We start from the raw sequence: 27,792 nt of genomic DNA, 5'->3' as shown, positions 1-27,792 counted from the left end.
TCTCAATTGCTGTCGATACTATCTGTTTGAAATCATTCCGCAACTTACATGATCAGATCGGAAGGAGTGAAGACTGTCTCTTAAAAAGGCGTTAAGAGCATGTTTATCAGCCTTTCTATATAGATATACTTTGCGTTTCTTTTTGATGGTTGTAGGTGTTACAGTATTAAGCCTAGCAGCAACTGCCTTGTGGTCGCTAATCCCTGTATTCGTCACGATACACTTTATCCAGGATTATTTGTTGCTAAGAGGTCAAGTATGCTTTCGCAATCATTTACACTTCGAGTGGGCTCATGAACTAAGTGTTCAAAATAATTTTCTGAAAAATCATTCAGTACAATTTCGGGTGACGTTTTATGCCTGCCGCCGGCCTTAAACGTATAATGTTTCCAGCATATCAAGGGTAGATTGAAGTCACAACCGATTATAATTGTATGAGAGGGGTACCCTCTTGAAATGAGACCCAAGTTTTCTTTGAACTGTTCAGCAACTATATCTTCTGAGTCGGGGGGTCGGTAAAACGATCCAATTAATAGTTTAGTCCGATTGTCAGGTATAACCTTTACCCATATTATTTCACAGCAACTATCTACTTCATTTTCACTACAAGCCAAACTACTTCTGACAGCATTAAATACTCCATCACCAACTGCATTTAATCTATCCTTTCTGAACACTGTTAGATTATTTGGAAAAAATTCGGCTGAACTTATTTCCAGCTATAGTCAGCTTTCTGTACCTATAACCATTTGAGCTTCAGTGCTTTCTATTAGGGCCTGGAGCTCTGGTTCTTTCCCAACACAGCTACAACAATTTACAACTACTACACCGATCGTTTCTACAACTACCTTCCTGTGTTTTACTTGCCCCCTTTTAAACGGACGCCCTTTCTGTGGTTCCGTGAGAGCCTCTAACCTAAAAAACCGCCCAGTCCTTACCACACAGCCCCCGCTACCCGTGTAGCCGCCTCCTGTGTGTAGTGGACTCCTGACCTGTTAAGCAGAACCTGGAACCCACCACCCGAAGGCGCAAGTCAAGGAATCTGGAGCCTACATGGTCACAGAACCGGCCTGAGCCTCTGATTCAGACCCTCCACTCGGCTCTACACCAAAGGAGCACAGTCAGTTCTATCGACGATCCTGCAGATGGTGAGCTCTGCCTTAATCTCGGAAGCAAGACTGGCAGTCTTTATCATATCCGCTAGCCGCCCGAAACCAGAGAGGACCTCCTCCGATCTAAAGCGACATACGTCATTGGTACCGACATGAGTCGCCACCTGTAGTTGGCTGCACCCTGTACCCTTCATGGCATCCGGAAGCACCCTCTCCACATCCAGAATGACTCCCCCCGGCATGCACACGGAGTGCACACTGGCTTCCTTCCCCTCTCTGGCAGCCATCTTCCTAAGGGGCCCGACTACGCGCATAACGTTGAAGCTCCCAACTACCAGAAAACCCATCTTTGGTGAATTCCCAGACGTTGCGGGCCGAAAAACTTCCTCTGGAAAAGGGTGGACGACTGCATCCGGCTTAGAGACATCGTCAGCCACAGATAACGTCCGAAACCTGTAAGTCAGAAGAACCGGGGTGGCCCTATTATCGGCCCCTCGGAAAGTTTTCCGCTGCCTTCCAGACTTTGGAATGATCTCCCACTGCACCACGGGTGAGGGGTCAGCCTCAGTGCAGGCAGTACCCGCGGCGGCCACAGCAGTGGACCAATTGGGGGACACCTGGGACGTACTCGACGTCTCTCGCTTCCCCGCGTCCGACCCCCCACAGTTATGTCCCTTGGCAGCAGCCTCAAGCTGTGTGCCGGAAGCCAACGCAGTATGGAGCTGTGAGCGAAGGGTCGCGAACTTAGCTCGCATCAGTACAGAGCAATCACAGTTCCTAACCATTACTTCAGTCGCTCCTGTTTGAATCTCGTAAAAATATGTAACAAACGAACGGTGTACTCGGCTTATAAGCAACAGGAATTCGAAGTGCATTCTCATTGACGGTCTAACCGACAGTGAGCTTCACTAACCGAAATAAACAAAAGCCTATACGATACGAGAGTCGATAACAACGGCGGTACTGTACACTAAGCTGTAATTAAACTAAAAACAAAAATTTGTGGGTAGTAAGCACTCGACCAAGCAAGAAATTACAAAAATAATCTACACCAATGGCCATTAAAATTGCTACACCAAGAAGGAATGCAGATGATAAACGGGTATTCATTGGTCAAATATATTATACTAGAACTGACATGTGATTACATTTTCACGCAGTTTGGGTGCATAGATCCTGAGAAATCAGTACCCAGAACAACCACCTCTGGCCGTAATAACGGCCTTTATGTGCCTGGATATTGTCAAACAGAGATTGGATGGCATGTATAGATGCAGCTCCCCATGCAGCTTCAACACGATACCACAGTTCATCAAGGGTAGTGCCTGGCGTATTGTGACGAGCCAGTTACTCGGCCGCCATTGACCAGACGTTTTCAGTTGGTGAGAGATCTGGAGAATGTGCTGGCGAGGGCAGCAGTCGAACATTTTCTGTATCAAGAACCTGCAACATGCGGTCGTGCATTATCCTGCTGAAATGTAGGGTTTCGCTGGGATCGAATAAGAGGTAGAGCCACGGGTCGTAACACATCTGAAATGTAACGTCCACTGTTCAAAGTGCCGTCAATGCGAACAACAGGTGACCGAGACGTGTAACCAATGGCACCCCATACCATCACGCCGGGTGATACGTCAGTATGGCGATGACGAACACACGCTTCCAATGTGCGTTCACCGCGATGTCGCCAAACACGGATGCGACCATCATGATGCTGTAAACAGAACCTGGATTCGTCCTAAAAAGTGACGTTTTGCCATTCGTGCACCCAGGTTCGTCGTTGAGTACACCATCCTGTCTGTGATGCAGCGTCAAGGGTAACCGCAGCCATTGTCACCGAGCTGATATTCCACGCTGCTGCAAACGTCGTCGAACTGTTCGTGCAGATGGTTGTTGTCTTGCAAACGTCCCCATCTGTGACTCAGGGATCGAGACGTGGCTGCAAGATCCGTTACAGCCATGCGGATAAGATGCCTGTCATCTCGACTGCTAGTGATACGAGGCCGTTGGGATCCAACACGGCATTCCGTATTACCCTCCTGAACCCACCGATTCCGTATTCTGCTAACAGTCATTGGATCTCGACCAACGCGAGCAGCAATGTCGCGATACGATAAACCGCAATCGCGATAGGCTACAATCCAACCTTTATCATGGTACGCATTTCTCCTCTTTACACGAGGCATCACAACAACGTTTCACCAGGCAACGCCGGTCAACTGCTGTTTGTGTATGAGAAATCGGTTGGAAACTTTCCTCATGTCAGCACGTTGTAGGTGTCGCCAACGGCGCGAACCTTGTGTGAATGCTCTGAAAAGCTAATCATTTGCATATCACTGCATCTTCTTCCTGTCGGTTAAATTTCGCGTCTGTAGCACGTCATCTTTGTGGTGTAGCAATTTTAATATTTTTATGGCCAGTAGTGTAGTAACTACACAGGTATCTGTAAATAAGTCGCTCCTGTTGGAAGCTCGTAAAAATATGTAACAAACGAACGGTGTACTCGCCTTATTAACAGCAGGAACACGAAGTAGTCTGTCTCTGACGGTCTTCCGACTCTGAGCGATACTAACCAAAACAGACAAAAGTCTGTACGATTATACAGCACTTAGATGTCAAGAACTCAAAATATTTACAAATGCTGCACAAAACATAACCTCGTGTCTCACAACAAAAACAGTATAAAATGGAAGAAACTGCTTAAGGTGACCTCTAGTGTTCACTTGCTTTCATGTGATTCTAAAATCGATGACTGGATTGAAATATTGACCAGTAAACATCAAGTAATGCTAGGTACACTGTACTCAAAATACAACACCCTCTTCTGCGTAAAAATATGTATCATTCACTTCCAAGAAACGGTAACTCACTGCCACAGTTGCACTAGCAACTTACGAAAAGTAGATACAAGGCGATGTTTGACTGCCTTGAAGTGGTACTTGAAATGACAACTCATGTATGCTTTAATTTCGTTTTCGGCAACTTATGTACCGTGAAGAAGTACGTTGGATTCTACTTTCTGAAGCACGGGTAAAATATTCCCAAGCCCATGATTTACTCTTTGTTGTCATCCATATGCACTACACGGATTAAATCAACTTTTGTGTGAGGTTGTATCATTTATTTGCGTTGGGGATGATTTAGTACTACCTTTTGTACTGTAGTACCATAAATGAGATTTGTACTAATTTTGCAAGGGTGGGTGGCCTGTAGCTTTGTAGAGTCACTTAGATTAATTTCTCTGTTGTGTGATTGGTCGTGACATAACTGGCACACCTGCGTTTATTTCTAAATTGAGCAAGTCTTCATATTTAGAAGACACAGTTCTAGATTTTTCAGACGGGAAATGAAGCAAATATATTGGCGGATGTGGGCCCTTGGTTGTTATTAATGTTATTATTATTACTTCGCTATTGTTACTCCAATTGGTGTTACCGGTAATGACTACGTTGTGAGTATAACTATTGAAATTGCTAGTACGTTAATTACACGTAAGGCTGGTCGGAATCATATTTTCGCCACCATGAGTATCTTACGATATTTGTGGGCGACTGCAAAACTGTGTTCGTGAGTTTCTAAAACCTTGGTCTGATGTGAGAAATGGCATGAAGGCCCTAATCTTAACGAGAGATGCATGCAGTTATTTATTTTAGACATTAGACAGTGTCCATCGAGTACCTGCCGTCACTGTCAACATTTCTTTTGCCGCCGTTGACATCATGTCTTTTGCTATCAGCTGTTCCTCCTTTGTGGATGACTGCGCATTTTTTTGTAAACCTTAGTAAGTGGTGACCTTCTGTGGCTCACCACTGGATCCTTCATGTGGCTTCTGCCATACTTATGTATTCACCTTGCACATTGATACTCCAGTACGAAATCGCTTTACAGTTTTTCTTGTAGGAAAACGCGGGTACTGACATGACGTTAGTTCTGTGTTTAGTAGGATAATGGGACGTTGATTCTTCAAATGGCTCTGAGCACTATGGGACTTAACTGCTGTGGTCATCAGTCCCCTAGCACTTAGAACTACTTAAACCTAACTAACCTAAGGACATCACACACATCCATGCCCGAGGCAGGATTCGAACCTGCGACCGTAGTAGTCGCGCGGTTCCAGACTGTAGCGCCTAGAACCGCTCGGCCACTTATGCCGGCGTTGATTCTTCGCTCTTTGTTTCTGTAGTCCGTTAGATTCTTCCTGTTTTCGAAGAGGTGTCTGAAAGTGTTGCCACATGAACATTTTGAGTACAGCTGATTCATGACCTTTTCGAGGGTACCTCAGGTCCGTCATCCGTTACTTCATTTCTGTTTAGGGCAGCGGTTCGCAATCTGGCGAAGAGAGTGGGGAGGGGGGTGGGGAATCACTCCCTGAGGGGTAAAATGTATTCTTCGAGGGCTAAAAACAAAGTGGTTCAACTGCGTTTCTCATTAAACAAATTTTTTTAATAGATCGTTACTGTTATCATTGTTCCGTAATACTATAATGCTGGTTGTAAAAGTTACCGTAACTACATGTTTTCTTCAAATACTAACATCAATGGATGATACAGTATGGTTGGGGTCTACCGTTCGTATAACAATCTTCCTCACATAGTACATCTACATTGCACGTAAATGTACTTTTAACCACGCATCTATAACAGTAAAATTGAGACATAAACGTCACACATACTTAAATATGTCATGTAAATGCCTTTCCCCTGTTTGTACGTTGTTTCCACAATTGAAGTAACTTTACAGCTCAACACAACAGTAACTTTGTAAAAGTTACTGAACTGCTATAGGCCCTACATAGTAAGGCATTATTATTATTGTTATCATCAGTAGTAGTAGCAGTATTAGTAACACTGGTCAGACACCATTGGCAGCCAGAAGTCTTTCAATTTCTGCCATTTTCGAAGTAAGGAATCTAGCGAACAAGCTATTTACAGACAGTAGACCTAATTATTGTGTACATGTTTTAATTTGGTTGATCTTAAATGGAGTACAAGGTGTGGACGAAAGAAATGTCGGTAGGGAGAGAAGTGATGTTTTGTTACATGTGACTAACCTCAGTGCGGATGGCTTTCTTTTCTGTAAAGGAGTTGTATTTACTCGTAGCACTAATGATGCAATGACAATGAGAATTGCGTCTTGATTCCGTAAAAAAGGGTTGTTAGAAATAAACAGTACCAACTCTCTCATGGACTCATTAGTTCGTGGTTCAGTCACACATCCACAATATCTAAATATCATTTATCTTTCGATATTTTGAAAGTGTTCAAAGAAATTTATTTTCCATTCTAAAGATTAATTAGGCCGGCCGGTGTGGCCGAGTGGTTCTAGGTGCTTCAGTCCGGAACCGCGCTGCTGCTACGGTCGCAGGTTCGATTCCTGCCTCGGGCATGGATGTGTGTGATGTCCTTAGGTTAGTTAGATTTGAGTAGTTCTAAGTCTAAGGGACTGATAACCTCAGATGATAAGTTCCATAGTGCTTAGAGCCATTTGAAACATTTGAAATATTAATTATGATAATGGGACTGGGGTGCACGAGCTGAGGGAGAGGGTGTAGCTACTAGCCGATCTGCAGGGTCTCAGACAAGTTGGGAATCACTGGTTCTGGATTAGGGGATACTTCCCCACTATATTAAATGGTGATGCCACCAAAGAGACATAGCCCATCTGTCCAAAAAGATGTTTCGAGACTGGATTAATGAAAAGTAGAGAAAAGTTAAGATAGTGGTTTTAATGCTTCAGGTGTTCTACGTAGCTTCCTCCTATGTGAGTACAACGCACCGAGCGTTCACATAAGCATGTGAAACTGTCAGAAAAGTCACTTGTTGGGATGTTGTTCAACTTAGGCGTCACGTTCACACTTTCTTCGGTGGTGACGAACTACCAGAGACCTATTCTGCACTTTGTCGTTTCGTGGTTGGTTCGCATTGATGACACCAAGTTTCGTTACCCTTAATGATATTGTGTAGAAAATACCTGCTGCGTTTTTCATTTCAATCAAGCTGCGGCAGGCGTCCAACTCGTCGTTGGTTTTTCTTCGGGGTCAAAGTCTGTAGGACAAAGTTTCTACAGACTTATTTTCTTCAAAACATTCTGCAGAATATCGTGAACACTTGACTTAGATACCATCTTCATATTGTTAAGGCTAACCGGCCATTGACCTTCTTCTTCTGTGCTGAATGCACATGCATTGCCGGAACTCTTACGGGACTCGGAGAGATTGTCTGCTGTGAGTAATGAGTGTAATGGGCAGGGGCACTACGAATGTAGTGTGTGGACGTTATGTTGGGAATGTGCGTCTCACAGGGAGCGTGCAAGGGATAAATTCCTGCAGTCGCACTATTTTCTATGCCCTCGGTGGCTCAGATGGATAGAGCGTCTGCCATGTAAGGAGGAGATACCGGGTTCGATTCCCCGTCGGGTCACATATTTTCAACTCTCCCCGTTGATATATATTAGCGCCTTTCGACAGCGGGTCTTGATTTATCATTTCATTGACTTAGAAATGTTCCGTTTGTTGGTCCACTACAGTTTGTGACACAACAACGCTGACACGCTACGGTCACACGACCACTATTTAACACTGCCGGTTCACCACTGACAGATCGAATGCACGGCTGTTAGTTGAAGCTGCCGCCGTAATTGCTGCGCTGCCGTCGCTTATACGCCAGGAATAACATCAGTCTCGGAACTTTCTGGATGGACGATGACGGTTAGCTGTGACACGCACTTCAGGGATGTGCCATTTGATTGAGAGCGACGTCAACCATCGGTTACCGAAACACATGGTCCAGCCTGGTTAATGTGACCACCGCCTATGCTCGACATCAAATGGCTCTGAGCACTATGGGACTCAACTGCTGAGGTCATTAGTCCCCTAGAACTTAGAACTAGTTAAACCTAACTAACCTAAGGACATCACAAACATCCATGCCCGAGGCAGGATTCCAACCTGCGACCGTAGCGGTCTTGCGGTTCCAGACTGCAGCGCCTTTAACCGCACGGCCACTTCGGCCGGCTGCTCGACATCAGCGTGCAATTATCTCTCACTGACAGCATGTGGCAGCACTATCAATGGAGGGTATATAAAGCGTGTCGGGAGGACGTGGAAAAAAAGAAAAAAAACAATGCAGTCGTTGTCGTAATGTGGAAACAGAGCGATTTATTTAAAGTCCAAATGGGTACGATCATTGGCTTTCTGGCCAAGAATGGAAGCATTTCCGAAACGGTTGTTTGTAAGCGGTTTGCGTGCCGCGGTGGTTACAGTATACCATGCATGGCAAGGTGATGCTATCAGTACTCGGCGCCGAGGCAACTGTGGCGCACCACGGGCCATAGAAGGCAGGCTGCGGAGATCTGTACGGACGAACAGACGTGCATCTGTTGAGGTACCTCAGATGAACCAAGAGGCTACCAGCAGTGTCTCCTCAATGACCTTTCAGGAAACATTGCTAAGTATGGGCTTCCGCAGCAGGTTCCTTGTTCGTGAACGCATGCTGACTGCCGTTTATCGCCGACGAAAAATGGAATTTGTACGCCAATAACGAAATTAGACGTCCACTGAGTGACGCTTTCAGATGATTCACGTTTTATGCTCCATCTGACAGATGGCCGTTGGCGTGTATGTCCCTGCAACAATCACCAGAAGAGTCTAGGCCGGAGGAGGGAGCATTATGGTCTGGAGACAGTTTTCGTGGCATTCCCTGGATGATCTCGTCACTGTGGAGGGCACAATGGATCAACACAAGTAAGCGTCAATCGCTGGGGACCATGTCCACTCCTGCAAGCAGCTCGTTTATTCCTCAGCACGATGGTGTCTATCAACGTCTATCTACCATCGTCCATCTATCATCGCAACTGTCAGACAGCTCGCAGTGTACGTCCGTGGTGGGAAGAGCGAGTTTACCGTACTCACCTGGCTACCAAACTCTCTGGATTTACACCCTATCTGTGGGATCACCTCGATCTGGTTGTTCGCGCCACAGATCTCAGCTGTAAAAGCTAGTGCAGCTGGCCACGACACTGGCGGCAGCATAGCTATACAGCCCTGTCGCTACCTTCTAGAACTTCACCGACTCTCTTCCTGCACGTCCACGCTGCAAAAGTTGGTTGCTCAGACTTCTGACAAATATCGTATTAATGTCGCTGGACCGTACATTTGGGCATAAAAGTTTAAATCATTGTGTTTTTCGGGGAAATAAACTGGAGGATCGCATGTCTCTTATTATTTTTGCTGACATAGGTAAGAGCTACACAAATCAAAAGATTTTATTCAGAAGCTGTGTTTTCAATGGAAGAAATCCCTGGTGGTTAAGGAACGCGTGAGCCCTTGGCAGCTCATCTAGGCGCCTTCAGAAGACGTGGGAGAGGAGACAGCGGTCCCGCGGGCGACGTCAGAAACGACGCGAGAGCTGCCAGCCTTACGAAGACAAAGGCGCGACGCGCAGGCGATCAAAACAGCGGCGCGAGACCAGCTAATCGCCGGCCGCGGGCCCCGGCCGCATAATGACAGACAATGGCGGCCGGGGCGCGTAACCCGAGGCGCCGCTGATGCCTTTGTAATGCCTTCCGGCGCGCGCCGTCGCCGTCAGCGGCAGCGGAGACAGCGCCGCCTTTGTGCCCCGCGTCACGCCTGGTCTCGCGGCCCGCCACATCCCCCCCTCGCGCGGCCGCTCACACGGTGCGAGGCGGTGAGCCGCAGGACCACCTGACAACCCTTCACAATACGAGGCAGGGAGTGCGGAAACTGTCGTGATTGAACGTGTCGCTACTAATGAGAGCTGGATCAGGGAAACTCGCTAGCTTGTCGTACAAGAAAAAAAATAGTTGAACATGGAAAAAATACACTCTGCGACAGTAAAAAGACACGCCACGAATGAGACCGAAACAAGTAGATGTGATGTACATGTACAGATAAACGATGATTACAATTTCAGAAAAATTGTATGATTTATTCAAGGAAAGAGCTTGTTCACAAACTGAGCAAGTCATTGGTCCACCTTCGGTCCTTACTCGAGCAGTTGTTTGGGTTGGCATTGATTCGTAGAGTGGTCCTCCTGAGGGACACAGACAAATTCCGTCCAATTGCTGCGTAAGATCGTCAGAATCCCGAGCTGATCAGAGAGCCTTGCCCATAGTGCTCCAGACGTTCTCAACTGGGGGAGGTCTGGTGACCTTGCTGGTCAATGGCAAGCACGAAGACAAGCAGTAGAAACTCTCGTCCTGTGAGGGCAGGCATTATTTTGCTGAAATGTAAGTCCGCGATGGCTTGCCATGAAGGGCAACAAAATGGGCTGTCGAATAATCGACATACGGCTGTGTTGTAAGAGTGTCACAGATACAAAGGGGTTCTGCTATGAAATGAAATGGCACCCAACCATCAGTCGTGGTTATCGCCTCATGTGGCAGGCGACCTCAGGTTGGTATCCCGCTTCTGTCTGGGGAGCGCCGCGCGGGGTAGCCGCGCGGTCTAAGGGCGCCTTGCCACTGTTCGTGTGACTCCCCCAGCCGAAGGTTCGAGTCCTCCCTCGGGCATGGGTATGTGTGTTGTCCTTAGCGTAAGTTAGTTTAAGTAGTGTGTAAGCCTAGGGACAGATAACCTCACCAGTTTGGTCCCTTAGGAACTTATCACAAATTTCCAAATTTCTGGGGAGTTTCCAGACAAGTCTTCGCTTGAAACTTCCTGGCATAGTAAAACTGTGTGCCCGACCAAGTTCGAGTCTCAGTCCGGCACACAGTTTTAATCTGCCAGGAATTTTCATATTAGCGCACACTCCGCTGCAGAGTGAAAATCTCATTCTGGAAACATCCCCCAACCTGTAGCTAAGCGATGTCTCCGAAATATCTTTTCTTTCAGGAGTGCTAGTTCTTAAAGGTTCGCAGGAGAGCTTCTGTAAAGTTTGGAAGGTAGGAGACGAGGTACTGGCAGAAGTGAAGCTGTGAGGACGGGACGTGAGTCGCGATTGGATAGCTCAGACGGTAGAGCACTTGCCCGCGAAAGGCAAAAGTCCCGAGTTCGAGTCTCGGTCCGGCACACAGTTTTAATCTGCCAGGAAGTTTCACACGACCGCACACTCCGCTGCAGAGTGAAAATCTCATTTTCGCAAGTCTTCGCTTGTCATTGGAGCTCAATTCGAGGACAGACTCATCACTGAAGACAGTTTCACTCCAGTCACTGAGATTTCACTCTGAATGTATCCAACACCACTGCAAATGGGCTTGTTAGTGTACAGAGTTCAATGGTAGTTGGGGCAATGGGTGCCGTGAGCTCAGCTCCCCTTCTGTGAGCCGCCTATTAATGGTCCTTGTAACTCCAGAACCAGTTGCATATCGGTTCGATGATAATGATAAATCTGGGGCTCTAAGTGCTTTCTGACAATTGCTCGGTCCGTACATTATGTCGTCTCTCTAGGTCGATTGCTTCGATTTTGTAGCTGTGTTCAGTCATGGTTCATCCATTCCTGCCAACGTCGTCTAAAAGTGGGATCGCTCCTATTAAAATGTCGAGCGGTTCGCCAATAGCTCCAACTGGCTTCTTTGATCTCAACTACCGTTCCTCTCTCACATGCTAAGATCTGCGTATATTGTTCACGTGCCTGTCTGCGAGGCATAGTACTAGGAATGATTAAACTTTGTGCCCTGGTATCGACATGTCGACTATTTACTACCCTTGCCAGCTGCACGGTAAAGCTGCGCTGCAGCGTCTCACTTTCATCTAACTGCCGCCAAAGTTTACAGTATTGCTTTTTCCATCGTTACCTGTATGAATATCAATTTGCGACCAGTTTACACAACTCCTCGTGGTGCGACTTTTTTCTCTTATAATGTAATTGTGCATTCAGGCAGAATTAAAAATGTTAAAGGAGAAACAGACAGTAGAAAGTGGGAATAGGTAACGAGCAATAAGCAAAAGCATGAAACCTCGCAAATCACGTTTCAGATTCCAGTTACCAATCAGTTTGATTTATTACCTGAAATAGGAAAAGAGCCTCAACCAGTTCCTGAGTAAACTAGTGTGCAGCAGACTTATAGGAACAACTTCAAAACGGGCGGTTGTAAAGTCAAGTAGAAAGGAATGTATCTTGCTGCTACGTAGCAGTCACGGAAGGGGTCTAAGTCAAATGTTAAAGGTGAAGCGGGGTGTAGAATACCATGTCACAAGCAGCGTGAAACAAGTTGCAAGCTTAATCATGTGACAGAGAACGCGGCTTTGCGCAGAGATTTTTTGCAAGCTTAACCATTTGGCAGAGAACGGGACTTTGCGCAGAGATTTTGATGAATATGATCAGATACTTACAGAATGACGAGCAGGAAACATGGCTAGCAACCTAGAGTATAGTATTAAAGGTGACCTACAGTAGAGCAAATGGGTGAATACACGCTCGTGTGGGATTTATGGACGTTTTGCTGCGTCATGACCAGCATTGAGTTAATACAACTGGCAACCATGTAAACAAAGCTTGAGTTGCTTCTGACTAAAATAAAGTTTCATATCTGTCTTGTACCTGCAACTGGAAGATGAGAATGCACAAATCACGGCCTGCACATAAATAGGAGGGGAAAGAACAGATAAGCTGAGCATCTTGCAGAATACGTAAGAAGGGCCACACGCTCACAAGACAAAATCCTGTGCTTACTGGAGTCAGAGGGGCACATTTCTAGTTTGGAGTCAGGTTATAGACAGGCATTTTTGAAAGGAATTAGAACTGAAGGAAACCACATTATATGTAATAGTTTCCACGAAAAAATAATTTATTTCATCACAACATTATGGAGCTCAAAACCGAGATAGATGACCTTCTTGTATGTCTAGAAGATGTGGAAAACTCTGAAGTGATAGATGTTCAGTGCCTCTCTGAACACTATGTAATCACAAGGCTGGAGAAGTTAAATACCAGGGATTATAGACTAGCATCATTTTCATGTAGATTTAAAATGGAAACAGGAGGAGTTTTAACTTAGGTAACAGTTTGACACATAGTCAGAAATATTGAAACAGTTCTTGTGTAGATCAGAACCTAGAGGCATGTGCTTGTAAAAAAAGGTATTCCAGAATACTTCTCTGGTATCAGTACAACGAAAAACCAGCCAAAGTTGTAAATTTTTACTTTTTTAATTTCAGTCAATGTATACTTTCGGGCGGGGACCCATTTTCAAATCCTGGTAGCACAGTCAAAAACATATGCAAAAATCATGTCAAAAATGAGGAAACGAACAGTTATAGCTTTTACAGATAAGTGTTCGCTTGCACTTTTATGACGTGGCTTTTGCAGTTTCGGGAATACCGTTTTTTACTATGTTATGATGATTTGAAAATGGGTCCCAGCCCGAAACTAGTAACCGAGTGAATAAAAATATTGAAATTTGCAACTTTGCCTGGTTTTTCGGTGTACTGATTAACAGAAGTTACTGACCCACATATATTCCAGTGTGCTGGAAGTTTGTAAACTTCTCAGGTAATTGTAACAGTCTACAGATCCCTTCTAGAAAACTTTTCGCTACTTGGGAGAAACCTAGATGTACACTCCTGGAAATGGAAAAAAGAACACATTGACACCGGTGTGTCAGACCCACCATACTTGCTCCGGACACTGCGAGAGGGCTGTACAAGCAATGATCACACGCACGGTACAGCGGACACACCAGGAACAGCGGTGTTGGCCGTCGAATGGCGCTAGCTGCACAGCATTTGTGCACCGCCGCCGTCAGTGTCAGCCAGTTTGCCGTGGCATACGGAGCTCCATCGCAGTCTTTAACACTGGTAGCATGCCGCGACAGCGTGGACGTGAACCGTATGTGCAGTTGACGGACTTTGAGCGAGGGCATATAGTGGGCATGCGGGAGGCCGGGTGGACGTACCGCCGAATTGCTCAACACGTGGGGCGTTAGGTCTCCACAGTACATCGATGTTGTCGCCAGTGGTCGGCGGAAGGTGCACGTGCCCGTCGACCTGGGACCGGACCGCAGCGACGCACGGATGCACGCCAAGACCGTAGGATCCTACGCAGTGCCGTAGGGGACCGCACCGCCACTTCCCAGCAAATTAGGGACACTGTTGCTCCTGGGGTATCGGCGAGGACCATTCGCAACCGTCTCTATGAAGCTGGGCTACGGTCCCGCACACCGTTAGGCCGTCTTCCGCTCACGCCCCAACATCGTGCAGCCCACCTCCAGTGGTGTCGCGACAGGCGTGAATGGAGGGACGAATGGAGACGTGTCGTCTTCAGCGATGAGAGTCGCTTCTGCCTTGGTGCCAATGATGGTCGTATGCGTGTTTGGCGCCGTGCAGGTGAGCGCCACAATCAGGACTGCATACGACCGAGGCACACAGGGCCAACACCCGGCATCATGGTGTGGGGAGCGATCTCCTACACTGGCCGTACACCACTGGGGATCGTCGAGGGAACACTGAATAGTGCACGGTACATCCAAACCGTCATCGAACCCATCGTTCTACCATTCCTAGACCGGAAAGGGAACTTGCTGTTCCAACAGGACAATGCACGTCCGCATGTATCCCGTGCCACCCAACGTGCTCTAGAAGGTGTAAGTCAACTACCCTGGCCAGCAAGATCTCCGGATCTGTCCCCCATTGAGCATGTTTGGGACTGGATGAAGCGTCGTCTCACGCGGTCTGCACGTCCAGCACGAACGCTGGTCCAACTGAGGCGCCAGGTGGAAATGGCATGGCAAGCCGTTTCACAGGACTACATCCAGCATCTCTACGATCGTCTCCATGGGAGAATAGCAGCCTGCATTGCTGCGAAAGGTGGATATACACTGTACTAGTGCCGACATTGTGCATGCTCTGTTGCCTGTGTCTATGTGCCTGTGGTTCTGTCAGTGTGATCATGTGATGTATCTGACCCCAGGAATGTGTCAATAAAGTTTCCCCTTCCTGGGACAATGAATTCACTGTGTTCTTATTTCAATTTCCAGGAGTGTATTATTGGGCTTCCTGCCAGACATGAAAAAACAATCAGTAGCTTCTGGAGATTTCAATACAGACTTCTTAAAAGATTCTGTCAGGAAAACCAAAATGGAACAATTATTTGGATTTTCAGTGTAATTTTGGCAGTTGATTTTCCAACTTATGTGCAACTGTGTAGCAGGGCGTTGATTGATAACATATTTATAGACTTGGGCTAAACAATGAACGTGTACCCATTGTTAATGTACTATCTGATCATGTCGTAAAGTTAATAGATATAAACGCTACAGCGCCTCACAAAGCTGTGAGGCTTACTAATGTGAACAGGACATGGTGTTTTAAATTATAATAGGCAGAATGAGATGTGCTGTATCTACAAAGAAATATTAATGTCGAATTCAATTTGCTGCACAACAGTTTGTGTCAATATTTAAAAGTAGCTTCCATACAATGTTATCCAAAAATTCCATTCAAAAAACAAGTAAGCAATAGACGACCAAGGAAATTGAAATCCTATACCAGAGGAACAGGGAAGTTTATATAAAAGCCGGAACAATTCAAGATCTGATGTTACTTGCATACTACAGAAAATAATGTAGTACTTTGAAGGAAGTCATTAAAATATCCAGAAGTGTACATGATCTAACTGAAATAAATAATGCAGGTAATAAGATTAAAACTATATGGGATATTGTCAAATGGGAGACAGGACAATCAGTCTTTATTCTAGATAACACAATAATTAAACTAAATGACAATGTCGTGACTGATAACTCACGAGTTGTGATGCTTTTAACAGTCACTTTCTAAATAGGGTTAATAGTTCAGTTGAAGTAGTAAGAAATATATTAAAATGCCATTTGACAAAACTTTATGCAACTAGAAGTAGCACTAACATCCTTCGCTGAATTTAACAGAGTTATAAAAATTCTAAAAAATTTAAGCTCACATGGTGTTCATGTAATTTCAAACAGAACTCTAAAAGTTGCTCTAACTTAATAAGTAATGTCCTCAGTGATATATGTAATACTCAAATTGTTAAACCTCTTTGTAAGAAATGGAACAAGAAAGACTTAAATAATTATTATTTAATTTCCTTACTGACATTTTTGCAGAATATTTGGAAAAGTAATGTACTTAAGATTGTTGTTGTTGTGGTCTTCAGTCCTGACACTGGTTTGATGCAGCTCTCCATGCTACTCTATCCTGTGCAAGCTTCTTCATCTCCCAGTACCTACTGCAGCCTACATCCTTCTGAATCTGCTTAGAGTATTCATCTCTTGGTCTCCCTCTACGATTTTTACCATCCACGCTGCCCTCCAATACTAAATTGGTGATCCCTCGATGTCTCAGAACATGCCCTACCAACCGATCCCCTCTTCTAGTCAAGTTGTGCCACAGGCTCCTCTTCTCCCCAATTCTATTCAATACATCCTCATTAGTTATGTGATCTACCCATCTAATCTTCACCATTATTCTGTAACACCACATTTCGAAAGCTTATATTCTCTTCTTATCCAAACTATTTATCGTTCACGTTTCACTTCCATACATGGCTACACTCCATACAAATACTTTCAGAAACGACTTCCTGACATTTAAATCTATACTCGATGTTAACAAATTTTTCTTCTTCAGAAACGCTTTCCTTGCCATTGCCAGTCTACATTTTATATCCTCTCTACTTCGACCATCATCAGTTATTTTGCTCCCCAAATAGCAAAACTCCTTTACTACTTTATGTGTCTCATTTCCTAATCTAATTCCCTCAGCATCACCCGACTTAATTCGACTACATTCCATTATCCTCGTTTTGCTTTTGTTGATGTTCATCTTATATCCTCCTTTCAAGACACTGTCCATTCCGTTCAACTGCTCTACGAGGTCCTTTGCTGTTTCTGACAGAATTACAATGTCATTGGCGAACCTCAAAGTTTTTATTTCCTCTCCATGGATTTTAATTCCTACTTCAAATTTTTTCTTTTTTTTCCTTTACTGCTTGCTCAGTATACAGATTGAATAACATCGGGGATAGGCTACAACCCTGTCTCACTCCCTTCCCAACCACTGCTTCCCTTTCATACCCCTCGACTCTTATAACTGCCATCTGCTTTCTGTACAAATTGTAAATAGCTATTCGCTCCCTATATTTTACCCCTGCCACCTTCAGAATTTGAAAGAGAGTATTCCAATCAACATTGTCAAAAGCTTTCTCTAAGTCTACAAATGCTAGAAACGTAGGTTTGCCTTTCCTTAATCTTTCTTCTAATATAAGTCGTAAGGTCAGTATTGCCTCACGTGTTCCAACAATTCTACGTAATCCAAACTGATCTTCCTCGAGGCTGGTTTCACTCAGTTTTTCCATTCGTCTCTAGAGAATTCGCGTTAGTACTTTGCAGCTGTGACTTATTAAACTGATAGTTAGGTAATTTTCACATCTGTCAACACCTGCTTTCTTTGTAGGTGGAATTATTATATTCTTCTTGAAGTCTGAGGGTATTTCGCCTGTTTCATACATCTTGCTCACCAGATGGTAGAGTTTTGGCAGGACTGGCTCTCCCAAGGCTGTCAGTAGTTCTAATGGAATGTTGTCTACTCTGGGGGCCTTGTTTCGACTCAGGTCTTTCGGTGCTGTGTCAAACTCTTCACACAGTATCATATCTCCCATTTCATCTTCATCTACATCCTCTTCCATTTCCATAATATTGTATAGACCCTCTATATACTCCTTCCACCTTTCTGCTTTCCCTTGTTTGCTTAGAACTGGGTTTCCATCAAAGCTCTTGATATTCATGCAAGTGGTTCTCCTTTCTCCAAAGGTCTCTTTAATTTTCCTGTAGGCAGTAACTATCTGATACCTTTTAGTATCTCCAGGGTTCTTCTATGTATACAACCTTCTTTCATGATTCTTGAACCAAGTGTTAGCTATGATTAAGTGATGCTCTGCACAAAATTCTACCAGGCGGCACTTAATAATTTCATCAATTTCTTCGTCATCTGCAGTGCTAGTTGGCATATGAACTAGTACTACTGTAGTAGGCGTGGGCTTTGTGTCTATATTGGCCACAATAATGCGTTCACTATGATGTTTGTAGTAGCTTACCCGTACTCCTATTTTTTTATTCATTATTAAACCTACTCCTGCATTACCCCTATTTGATTTTGTATTTATAACCCTGTATTCACCTGACCAAAAGTCTTGTTCCTCCTGCCACCGAACTTCCCTAATTTTCACTATATCTAACTTTAACCTATCCATTTCCCATTTTTAAATTTTCTAACCTACCCACCCGATTAAGGGATCTCACATTCCACGCCTCGATCCGTAGAACGCCAGTTTTTGTTCTTCTGATAACTACGTCCTCCTGAGTAGTCCCCGCTGGAGATCCGAATTGGGGATTATTTTACCTCCGGAGTATTTTACTCAAGAGGACGCCATCATCATTTAATCATACAGTAAAGCTGCATGCCCTCGGGAAAAATTACGGCTGTAGTTTCCCCTTGCTTTCAGCTGTTTGCAGTACCAGAACAGCAAGGCCATTTTGGTTAGTGTTACAAGGCCAGATCAGTCAATCATCCAGACTGTCGCCCCTGCAACTATTGAAAAGGCAGGCGCCCCTCTTCAGGAACCACACGTTTGTCTGACCTCTCAACAGATACCCCTCCATTGTGGTTGCACCTACGGTACGGCTATCTGTATCATTAAGCCACGCAAGCCTCCCCACCAACGGCAAGGTCCATGGTTCATGGGGAGACTTAAGATTAGTCTCACGTTTAAGTAGATACTATTTACTTAGCATTTTATAGTTTGGATTTCAGAAGGTTTGCTTGAGTGAGAGTGCTATTTATCCATTCATCCACCATATATTACAAGTCTTAAATAATAAAATATCGGGAGGTAGTATTTTTTGTGATATTTACAAAGTGTTTATGTAGCTCATATTACACAGCTATAAAAACTGAAGTTTTAAGGAACTGATGACTTAACACACACTTGTTTAAATCATATTTAACAAACAGATTGCAAAAGGTTGTACTAAATAATTCAAACAATGTTAGTAAGGTAGAAAATTTTAGTGACTGGAGGGAAAAAAATTATCAAAAATTGAGTCCCACAGGGTTCAATTTTGTGTCCACTTCTATTCCTCATGTCTCTAAATGACGTTCCACTTACCATTCAACAAGCAGAATTGATACTTGTTTCAGACAATACTAGCAACAGAAGAGATTGTTAACGATATTTTCAAAGAATTATTAAGTCTGAAAGTGGACTCTCCCTTAATTTTGAGAAAGCACACTGTATTCAATTCTGTACAGCAACTAGTCATGTCAGCAATTAATGTAGCACATGAACGGGAGTCAGTAAACGGGGCAGAATGTTCCAAATTTCTGGATGCTCATATTGATAAAACTTGAACTAGGAGAAGCATATTACTGCACTTCTCAAACAACTTTGTTCTTCATGTAATTCCTAGTCTTAGAAACAAATAAATCAACATATTGACATATTTTGCGTATTTCCACTCAATAATGTCTTATGAAATAATTTTCTGGGATACGTCATCACTAAGAAAGAAAGAATTGACTACATAAAAGCGAGCTGTAAGAACAACATGAGGCGTTCACCCACAGTCGTCATGTGGGTTGAGTGATAGCTTCCATCCTTGCAGCAGTGCATAGAAGCACACCGCTTCGTTTGTGAGTTGACACAGTCTCTAATAATGACGGACTTATTACGAGTTTCCTCTGTGCTCTTAAGTTTAAACTTAAATTTGTTTGTTCATATCTCAGGTAAAGTTCCGCATTTTTATTGCTGTTTAGTGCCTAGTTCCGCTATTGGTATCGCAACAGTCATTTTTGTTTGTTTGAAGAGCCATTTACAGTTGTTAGATCCTTCAGCTGAGTGGTGGTTTCCATCCCTGTAGCAGCACATACAAGCTCTCTGTTTCGTTTGTGATCTGACACATCTTCTAATAAGAAGCGACTTAGTTCGAATTTCTTCTTAGAACTTTAATCTTAAATTTCTTGTATGTTTGTCAGTCTGAGTTTTAATAACTGTCTAGAGTGTATTTTCGTCGTATTTAGTACGGATATAGACTGTGACTGCTGTGTTAAGATGCAAAGTGAGTTGTTGAGCCTTTACTCACAGCTCCAGACAGTGTTGGCTTCAGTCATGCAGCTCGAAGCTATTGCCAAGGGGCATCACTAAGGGGGACCGAACCTGAGGAGCAAATGGACGTCCAGCACGTTTCACGTGCCCCCTGATCGGTCCACTGCTGTGACCAGCTACTGCCTTCAGTAAGGTTGAAGCCTTCCCCATGATCGAATGGGAGGTCGTTCCGAGGTGTAGCATGCAGCGAAAGACTTTCTGGTAGGACGGATCAAAAGATCTGATGAACAGGTTTAAGGTGCTGTCTGCGTCTGACGAATATCCTGGCTCAGATGCAGTCACTTGCCCTGTTTCAGGTGTGGACCCTCAGGCTACCGGATCTGCTCAGTCACAGACTGGTAGTTGGAGGCTCGACTTTTAGGTGTGTAATGGGGCCCTTAGGTATATGACTGTCAAAGAGGGGAAGAAATCCAGTGTGCAGTCTGTGCACATACTGGGAAATGTTACTCCAGATGTGGGACGGGTGCTTCCAATGTCATGAACAGCACAGGGTGCTGCCAACTGCAAGTGGGGGATCATGTCGGTACTGTTGTTGTGGTCGCTCTGGATCGGAAGAGACTTCATTAGTTTCTGGCGGGTAGCTAAGTGGTGAAGACTGCCAGTTTTGAAGGAAGAGCTCACCATATGTAGCGTCGTCGACAGGGCCGTCAGCTGATCTTTGATACAGAGCTGAGTGGAGACTCCAAATCAGAGGCTCGGACTGTTCCGTGACAGTGGAGGCTGCAGATTCCTCGACTTGGGCCACAAGGTGGTGGGTTTTCGGATTCCGCTTATAGGTTAGGGATACACGACACACAGGAAACAGCTACACGGGCTGTATGAAGGAGATTCGGACGTTTTTTTTAGGTTAGAGGGTGTCAGAAAACTACAGAAAGGGGAACAGTCTAAAAGCGTGCAGTGCAACCACAGGACGAAGGTACACGTAGCAACAATCGACATTGTAGTTGTAAATAGTCGTAGTTGTGTTCGGAATGAACCGAGCTTCAAGCGCTAATAGAAATTACTGAAGCTCAAGTCGTACCTCTGTTCGTTTTAAACAAGAAGGCCGTTATGTTGCATTATATTTACTTGTTATGACTCTGTGTAAAGTCGAAAAGGATCTCTGCTGTGCTGTGATGTTGAGAGGAAGGCTGCCTTTTCTGAAGGAGGACCATGATGTTATATAGATGCAACTATGCATGATGAATTCGGTGATATCGTTACAGTTTATTTGCTGTAATGAAAGTAGTTTTCATGGTGAGCTTAGTGTTCGCGATTTATTCAAGGTCACTCTGTGTGATCGGGGCGGGTACTTGTGTACAGTTGAATAGGTGCTCATAGCTTGCTAAAGTGTAACTGTTTGGAAGCTGGTTGTTGTACCTCACATGCAATGTTTTACTTCGTGATATAGTAAATTTAAAGGAATTACACTCTCCTGAAGCATAAAGATTATTTTCTCACTCAGTTAGGATTATCTGTCACAAATACAGTGTTCCTTCTGTTTGTAAATTAAAATCTTTGAATTGTAGATTGAAATTACCTTATGGGTATGCAATATTAATTTCTTGTAGTTAATGACAAGACACTCCTTATTTATCTCAGTTTGAATTAACCATCAACCTTGTCATCTTTTTGTATTTCGGTTAATTGTGTATGATTTCTTGGCTACCATCTTGTTGTCTTATGTGGACTACCTTCAGAACTCACATGCACTCTGATGAGTTGATAGTCATCTATGGAGGTGCAGTTAAACAGTATTAGTAATAAGCAATTCTTCTCTGCATACTATGAGGTTTCAGATGCTGATGAAGGTAGGTTGACCTACACTGCTTTGCTGACTGCTGTTTGTGACCTACGTTAACTCATTCACTATTACAAGTGTAAGAAGGAAGGAGAGTTAAAATTTAAAGCTTCACTTGGTGATTAACTGTTGTTGTATGCCGAATCTACGCTTACGCAAATGAGAAGGCAGCCTCCGTGCATAGCTGGACGCTATAAGCAGAAAGCTAACGTATGTTCAATGCAATCAAGTGCCTTTACGAACTACTATATTCGCTGTGGACAATATACAAGTATTAGATGTGCAGGTCCTTTTCTTTCGTTGTGCTAAATTTATGAAAGAAGTTTGATGTTCGAGTCAAATCGCGTTTCCTGTTGCTTCTAGGTCATTAGAAATAGACATTCTGCAGCTTATACTTTTCGAAACATACACACACATACACACACACACACACACACACACACACACACACACACACAGATTTCAACGGGAGTGGTGGCTCTGGCAGAAATGAAAATTTGTTTTCGAAGCGTCGATACATTTTAAGAAAAAATGTAGGTTACGTATCGACTTCACCCGTAGGAATGTTTTTTAAATGTTCAAATGGCTCTGAGCATTATGGGACGTAACATCTGACGTCATCAGTCCCCTAGAACTTAGAACTACTTAAACCTAACTAACCTAAGGACACCACACACATCCACGCCCGAGGCAGGATTCGAACCTGCGACCATAGCGGTTTCGCGGTTCCAGACTAAAGCTCCTAGAACCGCTCGGCCACACCGGCCGGCAATGTTTTTTACAGCCGTCGTGTTGGAGGGGTTTTGTTCAAATGAGTAAGCAGCAATATCGTACCGTCATTAAATTCTTAGTTTTGGTCAGTTTATCGCCAGAGGAAATTAACACAGAGCTGATGAAGGTTTAAAAGAACCAACTCCTTTATTTTCAACTGTTGACAACGGCATCTACACTGCAACAAAATGATGGAAACTACGAGAAGTGGATAATATGGTATTGAGAATTTAGCTGTACGAAACAGCTAACGCCACAAGGATGTTGATAGAAAGAATATGGTACATTTTACACAAAAGGGGAAGGTTTGCAGTACAAGACGGTTTTTGCATTTATTAAATGCTTATCAATGCAAATGCTACAACATACGCTTCAGAAATGATTGGACCATTAAAAAAAAATTAACTGACTTCATATATCCACGTAAAAAGGCGATGGCAATTTCATATTACAGAACTGTTGTGGATGGTGATTGCCTGGATGCAGTGGCGCTGTTAAAATACCCAATTCCTTGAAGAGATACTTACATCTACGCCTACATGATTAGTCTGCAATTCACAATTAAGTGCCTAACAGAGGGTTTATTGGACCACCTTCAGGCTATTTATATACCGTTTCATCCTCTAACAGCGTGCGGGGGAAAACGAAAACTTACATCTTTCCGTAGGAGATTTAATGGCTCTTATTTTATTACAACGACCATTTCTCCTTACGTAGCTGGACACCAACAAAATGTAATCGCACAAACGAAAAAATGGCTGACATCGAAATAAGTGTCCAAGGAATAGAAAAGCAACTGGAATCACTCAATAGAGGAAAGTCCACTGGACCTGACGGGATACCAATTCGATTCTACACAGAGTACGCGAAAGAACTTGCCCCCCTTCTAACAGCCGTGTACCGCAAGTCTCTAGAGGAACGGAGGGTTCCAAATGATTGGAAAAGAGCACAGATAGTCCCAGTCTTCAAGAAGGGTCGTCGAGCAGATGCGCAGAACTATAGACCTATATCTCTTACGTCGATCTCTTGTAGAATTTTAGAACATGTTTTTTGCTCGCGTATCATGTCATTTCTGGAAACCCAGAATCTACTATGTAGGAATCAACATGGATTCCGGAAACAGCGATCGTGTGAGACCCAACTCGCCTTATTTGTTCACGAGACCCAGAAAATATTAGATACAGGCTCCCAGGTAGATGCTATTTTTCTTGACTTCCGGAAGGCGTTCGATACAGTTCCGCACTGTCGCCTGATAAACAAAGTAAGAGCCTACGGAATATCAGACCAGCTGTGTGGCTGGATTGAAGAGTTTTTAGCAAACAGAACACAGCATGTTGTTATCAATGGAGAGACGTCTACAGACGTTAAAGTAACCTCTGGCGTGCCACAGGGGAGTGTTATGGGACCATTGCTTTTCACAATATATATAAATGACTTAGTAGATAGTGTCGGAAGTTCCATGCGGCTTTTCGCGGATGATGCTGTAGTATACAGAGAAGTTGCTGCATTAGAAAATTGTAGCGAAATACAGGAAGATCTGCAGCGGATAGGCACTTGGTGCAGGGAGTGGCAACTGACCCTTAACATAGACAAATGTAATGTATTGCGAATACATAGAAAGAAGGATCCTTTATTGTATGATTATATGATAGCGGAACAAACACTGGTAGCAGTTACTTCTGTAAAATATCTGGGAGTATGCGTACGGAACGATTTGAAGTGGAATGATCATATAAAACTAATTGTTGGTAAAGCGGGTACCAGGTTGAGATTCATTGGGAGAGTGCTTAGAAAATGTAGTCCATCAACAAAGGAGGTGGCTTACAAAACACTCGTTCGACCTATACTTGAGTATTGCTCATCAGTGTGGGATCCGTACCAGGTCGGGTTGACGGAGGAGATAGAGAAGATCCAAAGAAGAGCGGCGCGTTTCGTCACTGGGTTATTTGGTAACCGTGATAGCGTTACGGAGATGTTTAATAAACTCAAGTGGCAGACTCTGCGAGAGAGGCGCTCTGCATCGCGGTGTAGCTTGCTCGCCAGGTTTCGAGAGGGTGCGTTTCTGGATGAGGTATCGAATATATTGCTTCCCCCTACTTATACTTCCCGAGGAGATCACGAATGTAAAATTAGAGAGATTAGAGCGCGCACGGAGGCTTTCAGACAGTCGTTCTTCCCGCGAACCATACGCGACTGGAACAGGAAAGGGAGGTAATGACAGTGGCACGTAAAGTGCCCTCCGCCACACACCGTTGGGTGGCTTGCGGAGTATCAATGTAGATGTAGATGTAGGAGGAGGTTGGTGATCGAAATTTTATGAGAAGAGCCAGCCGACCAACACCTTCGTTGTAATGATGCCACCCCAATTCGTGTATCGTATACGTTTCATTCTCTCCTCTATTTCGTGATAATACAAAACAAACTTCCCTTCTTAGAACTTTTTCGATGTCCTCTGTCCTTATCTGAACCATTTTGCAATTGGTTTTGATCATCTGATGACTTTAAAAGACGTTAAATGACAGCATCATCTCCAAATAATCTAAAAAGGTTGCTCATATTGTATTCTAAATCGTTTATATAGCTCAGGAACAGCAGAAGCCTGTAACAGTTCCTTGGGGAACGCTTCCTGGAAAACTTAATACATGGAATCAATTTGACTTCCCTAGTCGATAGCAGTCATTAGTTCGTGAGAGTAAAGAGCTAGTTATCTTTCACAAAAACGATGTTTTTTGAATCAGTGTTGGCTACTTGTCAATAAATGGTTTCCTTCGAGATAATTCATCATGTTCGAGCACAGCACATATTCAAAAATCCTGGTGCAGATTGACATCAGTGATATGGGTCTGTAATTCAGCGGCTTACTCTTTTTTCCTTTCTTGAGCCTTGGTGTGTCCTCTAGCGGTTGTATATGATTTCTCTGTATGGAACTATCGTATCAGCGTATTCTGAAAGGAACCTAGCTGGCATACAATCTGGCCCGGAGGCGTTGCCTCTATTACGTGAATTAAGCTGTTGTGTTTCACCGACAATATCTATGTGAAGAACACGACAGCGCAGTGTATTTTCAGTAGCGAAGGTAAGAACCAATTTACTAGACAACAGTGGAGTATACAAAATCACTTATTCTGATTGTGATAAGTTTTATATTGCTCAGTCAGGCAGACATATAGTCAATTGTTAATTCTTTCTTTTAATTGGTTTCTCTATTACTTCCTATGTTTAATACCTCTTGAATTTATCTAATCAAGTACTACACTATGAGATCAAAAGTATCCGGATACCTAGCTGAAAATGACTTACAAGTTTGTGGCGCCCTCCATCGGTAATGCTGGAATTCAATATGGTGTTGACCCGCCGTTATCCTTGGTGACAGCTTCCACTCTCGCAGGCATACGTTCAATCAGATGCTGGAAGGTTTCTTGGGGAATGGCAGCCCATTCTTTACGGAATGCCGCACTGAAGAGAGGTATCGATGTCGGTCAGTGAGGCCTGGCACTAAGTCGGCGTTCCAAAACATCCCAAAGGTTTCTATAGGATTCAGGTCAGGACTCTGTGCAGGCCAGTCCATTACAGGGATGTTATTGTCACGTAACCGCTCCACCACAGGCAGGTGCTCAATCGTGTTGAAAGATGTAATCGCCATCCCCGAATTGCTCTCCAACAGTGGGAAGCAAGATGGTGCTTAAAACAGCAATGTAGGCCTGTGCTGTGATAGTGCCATGCAAAACAACAAGGGGTTCAAGCCCCCCTTCCATGAAAACCACGATCACCCCATAACGCCACCGCCTCCGAATTTTACTGTTGTCACTACATACGCTCGCAGATGACATTCAAGGGGCATTCACCAGCCCACACCCTGCCATCGAATCGCCACATTGTGTACCGTGATTCATCACTCCACACATTTTCCACTGTTCAGTCGTCCAATGTTTGCGCTCCTTACACGAAGCGAGGCGTTGTTTGGCATTTATCGGCATTATGTGTGGCTTATTAGCAGCCGCTAGACCATGAAATCAAAGTTTTATCACCTCCCCCTAATTGTCATAGTACTTGCAGTGGATCCTGATGGAGTCTGGAATTCCTGTGTGATGGTCTGGATTGATGTTTGCTTATTACCCATTGCGACCCTCTTCAACTGTCGGCGATCTCTGTCAGTCAACAGACGAGGTCGGCCTGTAAACTTTTCTGCTGTGCGTGTCCCTTCACGTTTCCACTTCACTGTCACATCAGAAACAGTGGACCTAGGGATGTCTAGGAGTGTGTAAATCTCGCATACAGACGTATGACAACTAATGACACCCAATCACCTGACCACGTTCGAAGTCCCTTGAGTCCCGCGGAGCGTGCTATTCTGCTCTCTCACGGTGTCTAATGTCTATTGAGGCAGCTGATATGGAGTACTTGGCAGTAGGTGGCAGCACACTGCATCTAATATGAAAGACGTTTGTTTCTGGGGGTGTTCGGATACTTTCGATCACATAGTATATATTTATTTTATTTGGTTAGTTTAGTAATGTAAACTATTATAGATGGACGGTTTTCTCGGTTTTCGAGTATAGTGTTAATGATTTTCTCCCATCATATTTATCTATTGTTCAACATTTTAGCTTTTAAATAGCTTTACCACCACACTATCAAATACGTCATTTACTGTGTGTTTGTGTCTGTCTAGATTTGTAGCCTCTTTTTACTGTCGCTTACAAACATTGTAACTTCTTCGGCGACAATAGTCAGTTTAAGTTTGATGATGGCCTTGTAAGCCGAAAACCGGTTAACACAATAAATTAATCCTGTAGAACATAAGCAATGTAGTGCCTTTGATTTATTGCAATAATTTATTTATTATACACCACCCGCTCCAGTGATTTAGATATACTGTCATATCGGTGTAAGATATCTGGCAGCGCAGACTTTTCCCAAACATAGCGTTAGTATACGGTCGAGTCTGACTGATTATTCGCTGTATGCCGAGAGTTATTGGTAGTTTTCTAACAGCCAGTAGAAACTGTAATTCGCAGCAGGTTTTGCGCTGCCCTAC

General features: G+C 44.0%; 1 protein-coding gene across 1 annotated transcript in view; it reads left to right on the top strand.

Annotated features, from left to right (window-relative positions):
• The window catches only part of LOC124774904 (T-box transcription factor TBX5-A-like), a 177,124-nt gene that overhangs the window by 36,852 nt on the left and 112,480 nt on the right, over positions 1-27,792 (top strand). The window lies entirely within an intron of this gene.

Source organism: Schistocerca piceifrons, chromosome 1 (genome assembly GCF_021461385.2).
Source record: "Schistocerca piceifrons isolate TAMUIC-IGC-003096 chromosome 1, iqSchPice1.1, whole genome shotgun sequence".
NCBI classification, from domain to species: domain Eukaryota; kingdom Metazoa; phylum Arthropoda; class Insecta; order Orthoptera; family Acrididae; genus Schistocerca; species Schistocerca piceifrons.
Note: the sequence above shows the minus strand (reverse complement) of the source record. Positions and strands in the feature narration are given on the sequence as shown.